This window comes from Chaetura pelagica, unplaced genomic scaffold, assembly GCF_000747805.2.
Source record: "Chaetura pelagica isolate M959 unplaced genomic scaffold, ChaPel_1.0 scaffold65, whole genome shotgun sequence".
In the NCBI taxonomy this organism is placed as follows: Eukaryota; Metazoa; Chordata; class Aves; order Apodiformes; family Apodidae; genus Chaetura; species Chaetura pelagica.
Genome location: NW_009953386.1, coordinates 2,239,337 through 2,253,632, shown reverse-complemented (window position 1 = coordinate 2,253,632; position 14,296 = coordinate 2,239,337). Strand labels below are relative to the sequence as shown.

Sequence of the window (14,296 nt, the reverse complement as noted above, 5' to 3'; positions counted from 1 at the left end):
CAGGAAGGTGATTAAAGAACCAAAGAGGTAAGGAAAAGCCAGACTGACTTCCTCTGTTCAGAATGACTGGTGAAGTCAGATGCCACAGTTCGGGTCCCAGAGGACTTGATCGGTTGGGGCTCTTCAGCTGAAATGCAGACACTGTCTCTCAGCCACTCACTGTTTATAAGGGATGACAACCAGGGAGGGATGACAACCAGGGAGGGTTTGGTTGTTATTCTGGTCAATCCTCAGCTCCTGTACCGGCATCCCAAAACTCAACACTGTTGCTTCCTGTCCTAAGGCATTGTCAAGAGTCTTTTGCTAAAACAGGTCCACACATAAAGACATCAAATATCAACAGGGGAGTGACATGAAACCTTAGCATGCAGAACAAAATTTACAAGGCACCAGCATACTGTAAGCAGCAACAGACCTGAGAAAACCAGTGTTCAGATACTCAGAAATGTGCCAGAAAAGTTCAGACCTTGCACTGAACTTTGCTGTGAACCTTCTCCCAGTGGGAGGTAAATTCACACAAGTCTTTTCATTCCTGCCTTTTCACTAACTTACTCGCACAAATCTATGCTGTCCAGAGTCACTCCACCTGGTATCCTTGCTTAGTGGCCGAGGTCATGTAGCCAGTGGTCATTAGACTGAGCCAAAATGGTAACTCAAATTACTTCATAAGTTCAGATCAGATTTCAATCCTGGAATCCATAGTTTTTACAATCAGAAATACATTTCAGAAATAGATAATAACGTAATAAAAGATGGATGTGAACTATTATAACTGCTGGTATTAAAACACTGACACTGCTATACATTTGGGGACCATTACTCAGTACCAAAGGAAGTACACAGCAGGAAATATATAAAATCCACCTACTATAAACACTTAAGCAGTTTGGACATCATCAGTACCCAACAGCACTATGATATGTGAAGGCCTGAAGAAATTATAACACTAATGGACCTACTGCTTCCTAATGAGATTACCTGGTGTCCTTCCACATTCATTGCAGAGTCATGCCCAACATGCTCTGCAGGTTCACACTGACAGATCATGGGCTCTGAATTTATGGTGCTTCAGAACTTGAGATAAATTGGGATGAAGAAATGTAGATACATTTTCCTGTGTAGTTTAATGATCTGAAGCTCAGCAAGTACAGCACCCTTCCACTACTTGGAAGAGGATTAGTTTTCAATCATAACAACTCATTCCCTGTCCTGGCCTGCAAATGTACCTCCACCAGAGGCAGTATCGCTCAAAGTACAAGGACTTGTTTTGAACATCATACTTCGCTTTTCTACAATATTTTTGTTACAGTGATCCTCACTAACATGCATGTCCATGAGTGAGCCTTCCTGTGAAACACAGAAACCCTGATGCCTTCGTATTACCTAGGGGAAAATAAGGTAGAGAGAAATAACATGGCCATTTAGCTAGGAATTTACCGGACAACACTGATAGTTAATCCCTGGCATAACTCCTCTGAACTCAGAAAGGAACAGAACCCCTAGCAGGAACAGAAGGAGGTCCTGCCTTGCTCAGAGAGAGCTGTCTCCACACTGTGCTCCAGCAGGTGCCACCATCTTAGACTGGGAAACCAAGCAGAATTTGCATGTCCTACAAAGGAAAAATGGAGGTACATATGAACACTTAGGAACAATAACGACACAAGTCGGGAAGGTATATGGTATGCTTTACCATAACCTTGCCAGTGCTCCCCCCTGCCCTGAAGCATCCCTACTCTCCCAGCTCAGTTTCCCAAACTCAGCTCTGCCAAACGTCTTTGTTCCTGCCCTGTGGCTCCTGGATGTGCCAATCTTGAGTTGCCACTAGAAAGCTCTGCCAGCACAAGACTGGGCAGTGCTCTGACAATGTTCCCTCATGAAAAATGACACTTCCAAAACAAATGCTTCAGTTTAATGGATGTCAGGCTGCTGTAATTTTGAGTAATTAAAACAGCAACTCTGACAAACACTCTCAGTATGTTCTCTTTCATTGCAAGGACCAAGCAGATTTAGACAGGGCAAATACAGCAATCTCACCTATTCCCTTACTGCAGACTGACTTTTTGCTCTTTTCCCTTTTCTTTCGCTACTCTTGCCCTAGCTCTGCTTATTTATTGCAGGAGTGTGTGCTGTTTTGCCTTGCAAATCCTTCTGCACAGAGACATCCTCTCTCAGCCAGAAATTCTCCTTCCCCCCTTCCTGATTCTTTCCCTGCTCATTAGTTTTGCTAAGCCCCTTTGGCTGTGAATGTACAGCACCATTTATACTGACTGACAGTGACCTCGCAAGAGGACATTGACATTACTGCCTCTCAACTTGCTGGGATCTAGATGTCTACCCTTCTGCTGTTACCCAGTAGTCTGTCTATCTTAATTCCCTCTGACTTAATTGCAGCTTGTTTGTGATTTGAGTCCCTCCTCCTTACCTGTATTTTCTTCCTCTCTGTCTGCTTTTATTTTCCACTTTCCATCACTCACTTCTCCTGAACCTTGTCCTCCAAACTCTCTGAAAACACCCTCTCAAAGATGCTGTCATTTCACAATTGGCTTGCCTGGTAGGTTGAAGCAAACACATATGCACTTGAAATTTGTTGGAGCAAGGACCACCACTCATTCGCCTTGAAAGGTGCTTACCCCAATGGGGTCATGTTAGACCTCTCCTCAAAACACAGAAGTGGAGGGACCACCAAGATCCATGTAACTAGCTGTATGTGATCACAAGCAACAACATGGCAATGTTCAATGCAGATCAGTCCCTGACAATAAAAGATGTACAATTAACCATTAGGTTATTCACTTTTCTTCTCTGCTTACTCCTCTTTCTCCCTCATTTCCAACATGCTTTTTATTTTAATATCCTCCTTCTCTCTTTCGTGTCTTTATCCTCTCTCTTCATCTCTTGCTTTGTTCTCTTGCTCTTGGAATCTACCTTTCTCCCCCTTGGCCAAGCATACATTGAATTTTACTGTCAGAAAATAAAATGAAGACTTCAAGGGATATGCATTATCTGTCCTATTTTAATAATTAAAGATGAATACACAGAGCTAAGGCATCTTAGGCATTTGTCTGAACAATCACATTATATCAGAAATGTCTTGTGTTGCCCCTAGTGAAATACATCAAAGGAATTCCCACCCCTGTATATATGGCAGTTGTCCTGCCCTGAGAACATTTGGCATCCAGTCAACCTGGATTTGACTGGGGACTATGTATTTAGTTTCAGTGGACAGGGTTTGATGAATTTTGATAATTTGAAACTTAAAGCTAGAGAAAAGCAGCTTATTATTAAATACAAATAAAATGAAATTAAGTCCAGCTGTCTGGATGCAGATAGAAATTACATAAAGCCCATGAGGCCCTCTGGAGATCTTAACTTGTCAAAAGAACATGGTCCGCGAGAGTAAAAACCCCTGTTTCAGAGAAGCTGCAGCCAGCACTGTCTCAAAAGTAATACAGATTATAGGGTGACTTCAGAAAGCATGGGCACAAAAGAAGAAAGGGCAGGGAGAGCTGAGAGAGAAAGGGATGGTCAAAAGGTTTGTAACTTGAAGAAGAGAGCTGTCTGTTTTTTAAGAGCATCCCAAAGTCGGTTGACAACAAGCATCTTGCTCTGCTCCACAGAATGGGTTATATCAGAGCTGTTGAAGAGTGCAGGACTTGCTGCCTCCAGCTTCTCAAAGAGTGAGTGAAACAGAACAAAAGGAAGGAGAAAAAGTTATAATGAACTTTCACTCCTTTAGGGAAGAGAGAGAAACAGTGACTACATGCCCTGACAGAAGCAGAAGCTGTTTCAGAAAGAAAAAAAAAAAAAAAGAAACATAAAGAAAAGGAGAAATACTCACTGCAACCTCCCAATTACAAGTTGAACAGCCAGAATCTATCTTCACCTATGGAGAGGGCTGAAGGAGACCTTCACAACTCTGTTCTGAAGGCAGAGGTGAGTACCACACGTCCCAGGGGTGCCAAACAACAGCATATCTAATAACTGGACTGTAAGGGCTACAGACTGCAGCCTATCACAAAATACACCAAGGCTGAAGCAAAGGAACTGATGAGTTCCTTTTTCCTAGTCCCTAAATCCAGAAAGACATTAATGCCTGCTGCAAAACTCATGCTAACACAGCAGTGCAGCCTGTGCAACAGACTATACACCAGGGCTCACAGACTGCTTGGGAAACCGTGCAGGTACGTAAGTCATGCTCAGCTCCCCTGTTGCTACCTCTCACTGTCCTCCTCTCTGACAATGGATTAGAAGCCATTTCACAGCCTCCACAACTTTGTGTTACACTACATGTAACAAGAGCAGGATTTACTAGCATTGCTGGAGGTAAGAGTACTTTGGCCATATGAGTAAGGTCACTCTGAGTGAGGGACACTTTCATTTTGCCCTGACTCCAACAGCTTCATTACCAAGCCCTGATGCCAAATTCTTGTTAGCTTTTCATGTGCCATTTTTTTTTTAGAGGTGAAGCAGCAGATCAGGCATTTGACCTGTTTGGTTTAATTAATCCAAAAACATTCAATGCATGCAATAGTCTGGATCACTCCCTTCTCAGTCCAAATATACTTTACCCATTCTTTTCTTTTGATTACACAAATCAAAAACAGGACTAAAACTGCACTGATGTTCAGAGCCCCAAATCTGAACCTGCCTCACAAGCTATTGCCTGAACTCCAGCAGAGAAGTTCAAGGCAATAAGCACTTGCACCTTTTTTTTCTGTCACTCTCAGCAGGAGGCCATCAAAAAGCAGGGCACCAAGCACTGGGACCAAAAAGGAGTGGGTGAGGTTGTCAGTGTTGACGAAAAACTTCCTCACTACCAGCTCATCCACTGTGTGGCTGTGGTGGCTCAGGCACATCTCCTGACAGAATCAGCCACCACATTTCCTACCCACCCACCTACCTTTCTGTCCATGCAGTGCTGCCAGGGTAATGGAGTGTTTGTTCAGCCCTCACAGACCCCATCCCTAGACTGACAAAGGGAAAATAAAAGTTCTTGTGGGGTGACACAGAAAAGATTTTTGTTCAATAAATAATTTGAGAGAGACTATTGACTCAAGGACCTTTGAATGCATCGACCCATTCATAAAAGTCTCATCTTCTCTGGTACCCTGTACACTTGCCTTCCTTTCCACTGTCACAACCACTACACTTAATTTTCCTTTCCTTTCTTTCACAGTTTTTCTCTCCCTTTTTTTTTTTTTTTTCCCCATTTTGACCTTGTAATCCTATCTTAACCTTCTAATCCTCTCTGCAGTTCCCTCTTCTTCCCCTGATCTCAGCTCCATATCATTCACAGCCTGCCACACTGACAGCAGAGAAAGAACAGCAGATATTTACCAAAGTATTACCATAAAGATTAAAGCTAGCAAATACCACAGCTCACTCCTTCCCTCCAGTCCCTGGCCTAATGAAAACACTCTCTTTCCCTTTTCTTGGAGAAAAAATGACAAAGCCCTATAATCTCTAAGATGGAAGAAAAAGAAGACTCGAAAGTGATTAAAAGGATAGAAAAGAAGCACAGAAAGGGCAACAGAAATGGCAATAATATTAGTTAGCAGTTCTGTAGGACCTGAGTGCTGATAGTAGGCTGACCTGCAATATCTACTGTTTTCCATGTGCTTGCTTTCTGCCTGTACTCACCTCTTATCCCCAATGATTGAAGCATAAACTCCATGGAGGAGGATTCTCCTTTTTGTTCTCTGTGTGCTCAAAACCCAGCAAAAAGGGATACAGATGCACAGCCCTGGCTTGCAGGCATGGCCAGAGCAGGAATAAGTAGATTTCAAGGCACTTTATAAGGGAGATAGCTATCACCAACCCCAAGCTGTAAGAAGGAAAAGCAAAGCCCAGTAAGATGGGTCAGCTCATGTACAGACACAGTAAGGGAACTGGCACTACCAGGAGGAGAGACTGGACAACCCAGTAGCTGTCTGTCCCACTGCCTCACTGCAGCCAGGACATCAACAGAAGTGGATGAGGGGAGACCAGAATGAGCGAGACAAACCAAATGGAGTAGGATAAATGAGAAGAGAGAAGTGGAGAAAGAATGAGAAGTGCAGCAAAAAAAAAAAAAAAAAAAAAGCAAAGGAAATAGGAAATAAAAGTGAAAATGAGAAAGAGAGACAAAAAGTAGAAAAGACTCTGGGGGACAGAACAAGAAGGACTTCTCTAGCACATGGAAAAAGACTGCTTGGAGCAGGATGAGGGAAGGATTTTTTGTGACAGCAGGAGTGAAAGGCATTGTCCTTTTTGAGGCTCAGACTTTACAAAACACAGCTCTGAAATAATGTAGCACTATAAACCAAGCAACTGGATGCCCAGCCAGGGGAGACGTGCATGAAATTCAGACTTCTCCCTCACTTGGATGTTCATCTTCTACTTGCTTCACCATCCATCCACACATGCAGAGACAAGGGGTACCATGCTGAGGCCACAGGATTTATTGTTAGAGCAGATGGACTTGAGTCCTGCTATGCACAGAATTTTAGTACAGAGGTAAAGTTACAAAGACTGTGAAGAAGACAACTGTGCACACAAAAGCTCAGCTCTCACCAACTCATAGCAACAGACTCTGACCAGTTTAGAAAACTAGTCTTTTCTGTGCATCAGGCTGACAACAACAACAATCAAGCAACCCCCACTTCAGAAAAACCCAGACAAAACCAAAACCTCAAACACTCCCTGCCTGTCTTTTCCAAAAATCTAGGAAATTGAAATAATTAGAAGGAGGAGCTTGACATAATTACTACTTCCTGTTTCTTCACATGTGGAGTCTGCAACAGTACTTTTGCTGCTGGACCCCCTCATCCAGAGAAAGGGGTTATCCACTGCAGATAAAGCAGATCAGTAGACAGCTGGGTATCACCCTCTGACTATGCAGCGAGAATCATGCACTTGCCCAGACTGCTTCCATCTAAAGATAGATCTCCAAGCACTTGATGAATAGTTCATTAAAGCCCGGCAGCACCTTTGGGACATGGGGAAGGAACAATGAATGATGACTTCAGTCATCACAGAAGGGCATCTCCCTTTAGACTTGAAAAGCAGATCTTGTTAGCGGTGCACAGATGTACCATAAGACAGTTCAAGGAAGTGCTGAAGAATACCTCTTCCAGTTGAAAATACAGAGGCAATTAGGTAGCTAACCAAAGTGAAATTTGGCCAGTAGACAAAAAAGCAACCCTGCTTTTCCCTAGCTCTATTTAAGACCTTTCATTCACAGAGCTCATCTCACTTTATCTCTGCTCACTATTGAAAGGCATTTAAAGAATAATGCACTCATCAAGAACAGTCAACATGCATTCACAAAGGAAGACCTGTTTAACTAATTTGACATCTTTCTATGATAAGATCACCTGCCTAGTGGGTGAAAGGAAGGCAATGGATACACTTTTTCTGGGTTTCAGTAGAGGTTTTGATACTGTTCCTCACAGCATCCTTCTGGACAAGTTGTCTAACTGAGGGATGAGTGGGTTTATTGTGTCCTGGGCAAAGAACTATGTGAAGGGCAGGGCTCCAAGGGTTGTAGTGAATGGGGCTACATCTGGCTGCTGACTGGTCATCAGTAGTGCTCCTCAGGGTTCACTTCTAAGGCCAGTTCTGTTCAATATATTTATCAACCTTCTGGATGCAGGTGTTGAATGCACAGTTAGCATGTTTGCTGACAATACCAAACTGTGAGGTGCTGTTGATTCTCTGGAGGGACAAAAGGAATCTAGATAGTGTGGAGCATTGGGCAATGGGATGAAATTTAACAACTCCAGATGCTGGATCCTGCACCTAGGACAGAGGCACCAGTATAAACTGGGAGAGGAGTAGCTGCAATGCAGCCCTGCAGAAACGGATCTGGGGTGCTGGTTGGCAGCCAGCTCAATACAAGTCAGCAGTGTCCTGGTAGCCCAGATGGCAAACTGCATATTGGGGTGCATCAAACAGGAATAACCAGATGGTTAAAAGAAGGGATTATCTCACTGTATTCAGTGTTGGTGCAGTCTAACCTCAAGTGCTGTGGGCAGTTCTGGGCCCTACAGTTTAAGAAGGATGAGAAGGTCTTTGAATGCATCCGGACGAGGGCAACAAAGCTGCTGACAGAGCTGGAAGGCCCATCCTGTGAGGAGCTGCTGAGGACTTTGGGCTTGTCTATTTTGGAGAAAAAGGAGGCTGAGGGGCAACCTCATCACTCTCTACAGCTTCCAGAGGAGAAGTGGAGAGGGAGGTGGTGAGCTCTTCTCCCCGGGATCTAGTGATAGGACTGGTGGGAATGGTTCAAAGCTGGACCAGGGGAGGTTTAGAGCATTTCTTCACTGAGACAGAGGTCAAACACTGGGACAGGCTTCCTTGAGAGATGGTTGATGCTTCAAGTCTGTCAGTGCTTAAGAAGTATTCAGATAGTCCCCTTAACAACATGCTTTAACTTGGTCAGCCACCAACTGGCCAGGTAGTTGGATGATCTTTGTAGGTCCCTTCAAATGGAAGTCTTCTATATTCTATTTTCACTGCATCTGGACACATCTATATTTAAAACTTTTCACTGAGGAGGTAAGACTCATGCATCCAAGCTAGCCAATGTACATCCCAGATTATAAATCCACAGATAAAATTTTCAGCGCATTCTCACTGCAAACCACAGATTGCTCCATCAATCATCATATTCCTCTGTATCTCCACATAAGGCACAATATATGCTTAACAAACATCTGTTACCAACACGCTGGCATTTCCACTTAAAAAGCTCATGGCTGAAGGATGTTCTAAAGAGCAGAACCCTGCTCCATAGGATACTCCAAGGTAAAAGCTTAAAAATGCTTAAAAATGCTTCAGTTTTTGGAAACACGGGTGGGAGCACTGCCAGGAGGACCTGTAGTCCTCTTAGAATGTCCTGCTTTTCTAGAGACCAGGAGGATCCAAACTGGCTTTGTGTTTTGATGGTAATGGTATAAAGAGGACTGCTACAGAAGCCTCCATTGGACAAAGTTGGAGTGTAGCCAGAGTCATCAAAATTTGCTTTTCCATTATACCCATGCAGGATAGTCAGATGAAAAAGGGCTGCCTGGCAGAGGTGCACTTTGTGTAAGACAGACTTGGTTGGGTAGGCTCCAAGGTGGTTCTCCTCCTTACTATTTAATTACTGTGAACAGAGGTTTTAACAGAGAGATGCTATTTGAGACAAGGCTGGTTAGAAAGATAGCCAGGTCCTTGGAGTTAATAATTAATTATCAAGCATTCTCAGTCTTCCTACATTAACTGCTTACCCTTTTAAATAGTAGTAAACTGGAGATACGTGTCTAATTAGAGAGTTGTAAAATGTTTTGGAGGATTGAACAGAGAGAGAAAACTTACAGAGATGGAGTGGGAGGTGAAATGCTCTCTGGGAGGAAGGGAGATGTGGGAAGGTGATGATGTTGTTACTATGAAAGGCTGTTTTACTTTCTAATGCACTGGAGTCCTAGTTATGTGAAAGGACTGCTGGCTCTGCCTGGCTTCCCAGCTATGTGCTCCCAGAAGAGGTGAAGAAGGTAGCATGCTGGACATACACAGGATTGATTTCTTCCTAGAAGGTCAAAGAAAGACCTTGAAGTCTGCCACTACTATCAATCTAGCAGATTTTATATTTCACAACCTATTAGCAGGCATATCCCCATCCACCCTGAAGATTTTGGAACGTGTATCCCAACAGGCTGGACGAAATGCACAGTAGGTTGGAATTACTGCTAGAAGGAGATAGAAAACACTAGGGCCTCCTACTACAGGGACATACTTGGATTTATTCTTCAGAAACACAGACTCAGAATGCCAACATTTTTATTTTTCTAGTTTAAACAGGGGGAAATAATATAAGATAAGCTATTCACTGTTGGATTTGTGTTGAGTACCATGTGTTCTCAGCCTTTGCTACCAGCACCTTATTAGAGTGTATTACAGGTCAAAACCACACCAAGCAGTTTTCCTGTATTTTGTGCAAACGCTTTTCATTTGCACATTTGTACTCTCCAGTGTACTCTCCTGGGAATTGAGGTCAGTCACATGGTTTAAGACGTTTATTACAAGGCAAAAGGTTTTCTTGTTCCATATGAAATAACATAGCTCAAAAAAAGTTCAACTGAAATAATCACAATGATCTAGTAAGTAACCAAGTAACAGGCAAGCCCTAAAGAATTTGCTTTAAGGGAGCAAATGTTCCTCCTTTTCTAGCTCTAATTTCTATGGCTACATCTCATTCACCAGTTTCCATGCTTATTTCTTCTTGTGTGAATACTTCTCCTTCTACCTCCTCACCTGTAAAAAAATTAGTTAATGACACTTAAAAGATACTGAAATTAGCTTAATTTGAATCGTGTGCAGAATGGCAGAGTTCTGGGGATGCTACCGTGCTCTGGCACAGCAGGAGGCTGCTTTTCTTGAAAGTTTTGAGCAAGTGGCTTTGTTTTTTCTCTACTAAAATATACCACTGAGAATCTTCTGTCTTCATGGGACTAAATAGTGGAGACAATGTTTCTTGGGCAACATATTTTGCATGATAAGATTATAAATTAAAAGACTTCTTACAATCAAAGATCATTTGACATTTTTCAAAAGCATTGGGTGCAAAGACAGTAGTCCCTTCTGAATTCCAATTATTTCAATTACAATCTGCTTTTCCAAACCTCTCTTTCAGTTTCAACCAGATATTTTCTTCTTCATTTTTGTCTTAAACCCGCTGCCATTTGTAATTTAATAATTGCAAGGTTCTGCCTCGGAGGTGCCTGTGCTTGAGTGATGAGCAGAGCACAGCAACCCCTCCATGGGAGCGTTCTTACACCATTACCAGAGGTAACACTTCACCTCAAAGATTCCAGGGAAAGCAGAAAGACTACTTTAAGAAACAATTAATTTTAAGGAAAAAGGTAGAGCATGACTCTTTAAAACAAGAGCATGACTCTTTAAGAAAAGAGCACAAGCAAGCAGCACATTGTCTCAGTTGAAAAAATGACTGAGAAAAAGGCATTTTGCGGGGCTATCTGCTGTTTGAATCAGGACCACTGATCAGGCACGTGATGCCAGGTGATGCCCATCCTATAAGGAATAATCTGAGTTACCTTGTTGTCTTCTAATTCACTGTACTAATTCAGAAATTAAGATTTGCATATGGCAAGCTCATTAAAATCCTCTGTTCAGAACAAGCAAAAATCAAATAATAACTTTAGGATGCATCAAGATGAAGAGAAAAGCCATGGTCAAGTGCAGTACTGCAATGCAATACAGTGTCCCAGATCCGGCCATCCTATCTGCAAAATATGCAATAGAAATAAAAAGGGTTCAGGGACAGGTGACAGCAATGAGTTACAGGCCTGGCAACGTTTCTGTAAGAAGGGAGATTGAAAACACTGGAGCTTTTCCTTTAAAGAGGAAACAAATCAGGCTGGATCGTATAGGGATATATAAAATAATGGAGAGTACAGCAAAGGCAAACACCCTCATAAAGCTCAGAAGGGTCCCATACAACTGAAATGCTACCCATTTGAGGCTAGACAGGATTTTCTGCTTTGCTACTCTGTGCAGTAATGTGTAGAACTCAGTGTCGCAAGGTATTATCCAGACGAAATGTTACCCCTAAAAGGAGTACAATACAGTTGTGTGAATGGCAAGACTACTGATAGCCACTTTATATACAAAAGGAAACCCTCCCCTCACAAACTCCTCCCCCCAACATCAGTGATACCAATCCTCTTGCTTCAGACCACAAGCAGGAGACATTCTGTCCACAGAAAGGGAATTTCTCCCATCAGCAAATACTTTTGCATATTTGCCCACTTAGGAGGCTTTTATATTTTCTTATGTGATGCAAATTTTAAAAAATGCAAGATACTGATGTAAAAGGGTTCCGCTATCATCTGCTGATTCTTAAATTCTTCTGTTTGGGAGGAAATTCATATATGCTAAACAAGAGTCTGTTTGAAAAGCACTTTCTCTTAAGGGCTTTTAAGTGTTCAGGCAAGAGAGAAAAGTGATCATCCTACCCATTTTAACAAGCCTTCGGAGGACCTGAAAAGAAATTTCCTTTTCAGATGGCTTGTGCTCCAGCAGCTTAAAAATTCTGCCTGCCCCCCACCCCCTGCCATGTCACTTCTAATGACTTGGGAGTGATCTAGGCGAAATGCTGGATGTGGCATTGGCACATCAGGGAACACACTCATTCTTAGTAAACTTTTAGGGAACAGACAGCTTGTTTCAATAGATTTACAATATCAGCTCCTGAAAGGACCTGCCACAGACATACCTTCAAGATTTATGAGTCTGTCATTCTCTATGACCCCATCTAGTTCTTCCCAACAGAGCCCAGCGAGCTGTTACACGTATGGCAACCACCTTTTTTAATATCCTGTATTACTCCTTTCCAGAAAAGCAAATAAGTACACTGCAAACCAACAAAACACTTTGCATTGCTATCCATAGGTTTCTGGTTGTGACTTTCTTGACATCTTTACACAAACACATGAATGCAGGTTCTTCCTTTATACAAGGATGGTCCTTTTCTGGACCAGAATCAGTATTTCATGGACAACAAAACTAAGACACAAGCACTGGTCATTGATTTTTCTTGGGAAGACAAAAGAAGCTGTGTGTTCCCTCCACACAGCTTCATTTCCACTGAACTGGAACGGCAAGCTCTGGCCTTTCTGACCACAACTGAGAAGAGACTATCACCTGCTTTTGCATTTCATTAGGAGACATTCCTGTGACATCCTGGCCTAGGAAGCACAGCTCAAAACACAACCTATTTCCTAGAGTTCCAGCCTGCAAAGATTTTGGTCACCTATGTCCAACCACTAATTTACTGAGACAAATCTCCATTTTGAGCCTCAATTTCTCACACCATGAAATGGGGTGACTAATAGAGACTTTTCTCCAAGGGTAAATTAATTAAAATATTTTCAGATTCAGAAATGACAGGGACTACTGAACTAGATAAATTCAAAGTAATTCCCTATGCTCTGGCATAGATCTGACAACAACTTATCTACGTATGCTTTTAATAGAGGTTAACATTTTCATTTTCTCTAAGCATATTTTAGGTTCTATCACATAAAAACAAAGTATACACAAGGCACCACAAAGCAGAATGCACCATCATTAATTTCTGCAAAGCAGACTTGGTGTCTGTGAAAACACTCCAGGTAACTCAATAAATTAGAATAATAAACACAGGGGAAACCAGAGAACAAGCAAGGACAGGGCAGAAATCACAAACGGAGGCCGACAGCATAAAATATATAGTACACCAGCAGTCCAAACTGGGCGTCTGTGAGGCACTCGGGAGCTGCTGGGAGGCACACATGAGGTGGAGGATATCCAAGTCTTGGTACTGCTTGCTATTACTCCTTGAATCTCAGATGAGCAATTTTAATTTAAATATCACTGTGCATCTGCCACCAGGGCCTCTCCCTGCAATGCTTGCAGGGAGATCTTCAGTTGGCAAAGCACAGTGCAGCCCCTGTAGCCACAAACACACAGGGAAGGAACATTTGCTGATGCAAACACAAGCCCCAGCAGCAGCGAGCGGCCCCTAAGGCTTCAATGCTGCAGCAGCAGGGGATGTCCGGCTGCTGTCAGCAGGACGGAGCCTGGTGTGAGCCAGGGAGATGGAAAGAGTTTCATTTGCCCACAGGTGCTACACATTGCTCTCTGCCTGCAGGCAGGGAGCTGTGGAGAGGGAGGATGAATAACTGTGCCTCTAAACAGGTTGCTTTTGGCTTCTCTACGCAGTATGTATTCCTGCAGAAGGGAAATCAACCCCAGAGGAGAACAGAAGGCAGCTTTAAACCTGGGAAAACTTTCTCGTAGGAATGTTTGCTCACTCTTCATGCACCTTCCATTGTGTGCTAATAATTACATCCGTCTGCACTCCCCTAGCTCTTCCAACCTGTCACTGCCCACACAAGCTCTGCCCCTGCACCCCTACATCCCTTCTACTGCTCCAGACCTATTTCTTCCCCCAGCACATCAGGCTTATGCATCTTAAGTGCTCGCTTCTGCAGTTTCTCCTATTTCAGTCTGAAGCCTCTTCTGAACAGAAAGTACTGTTCACATAAAAATGACAAGGACAGGCAAAAGAATAAGGTTGTGAGGAAAGATTCAGCAAACTTGCTCCATTTTCTGCCCGGATCAAGACCTGAACCCACAGGAAGCCTCCTGAGATACTATCTGCTGCAAATGTACGGTGACATTTAAGAGACCTCCCAGTGAGTCCTGGGAGCAGTGGGATGAACTTCTAGGGGAAAGTTTTCTCTTTGCTACGCAAGGAACTGATGCTATTTAT

General features: G+C 42.9%; 1 protein-coding gene across 5 annotated transcripts in view; it reads right to left on the bottom strand.

The window, feature by feature from the left end:
• Nucleotides 1-14,296, bottom strand: part of LSAMP (limbic system-associated membrane protein) — a 1,070,131-nt gene that overhangs the window by 309,056 nt on the left and 746,779 nt on the right. The window lies entirely within an intron of this gene.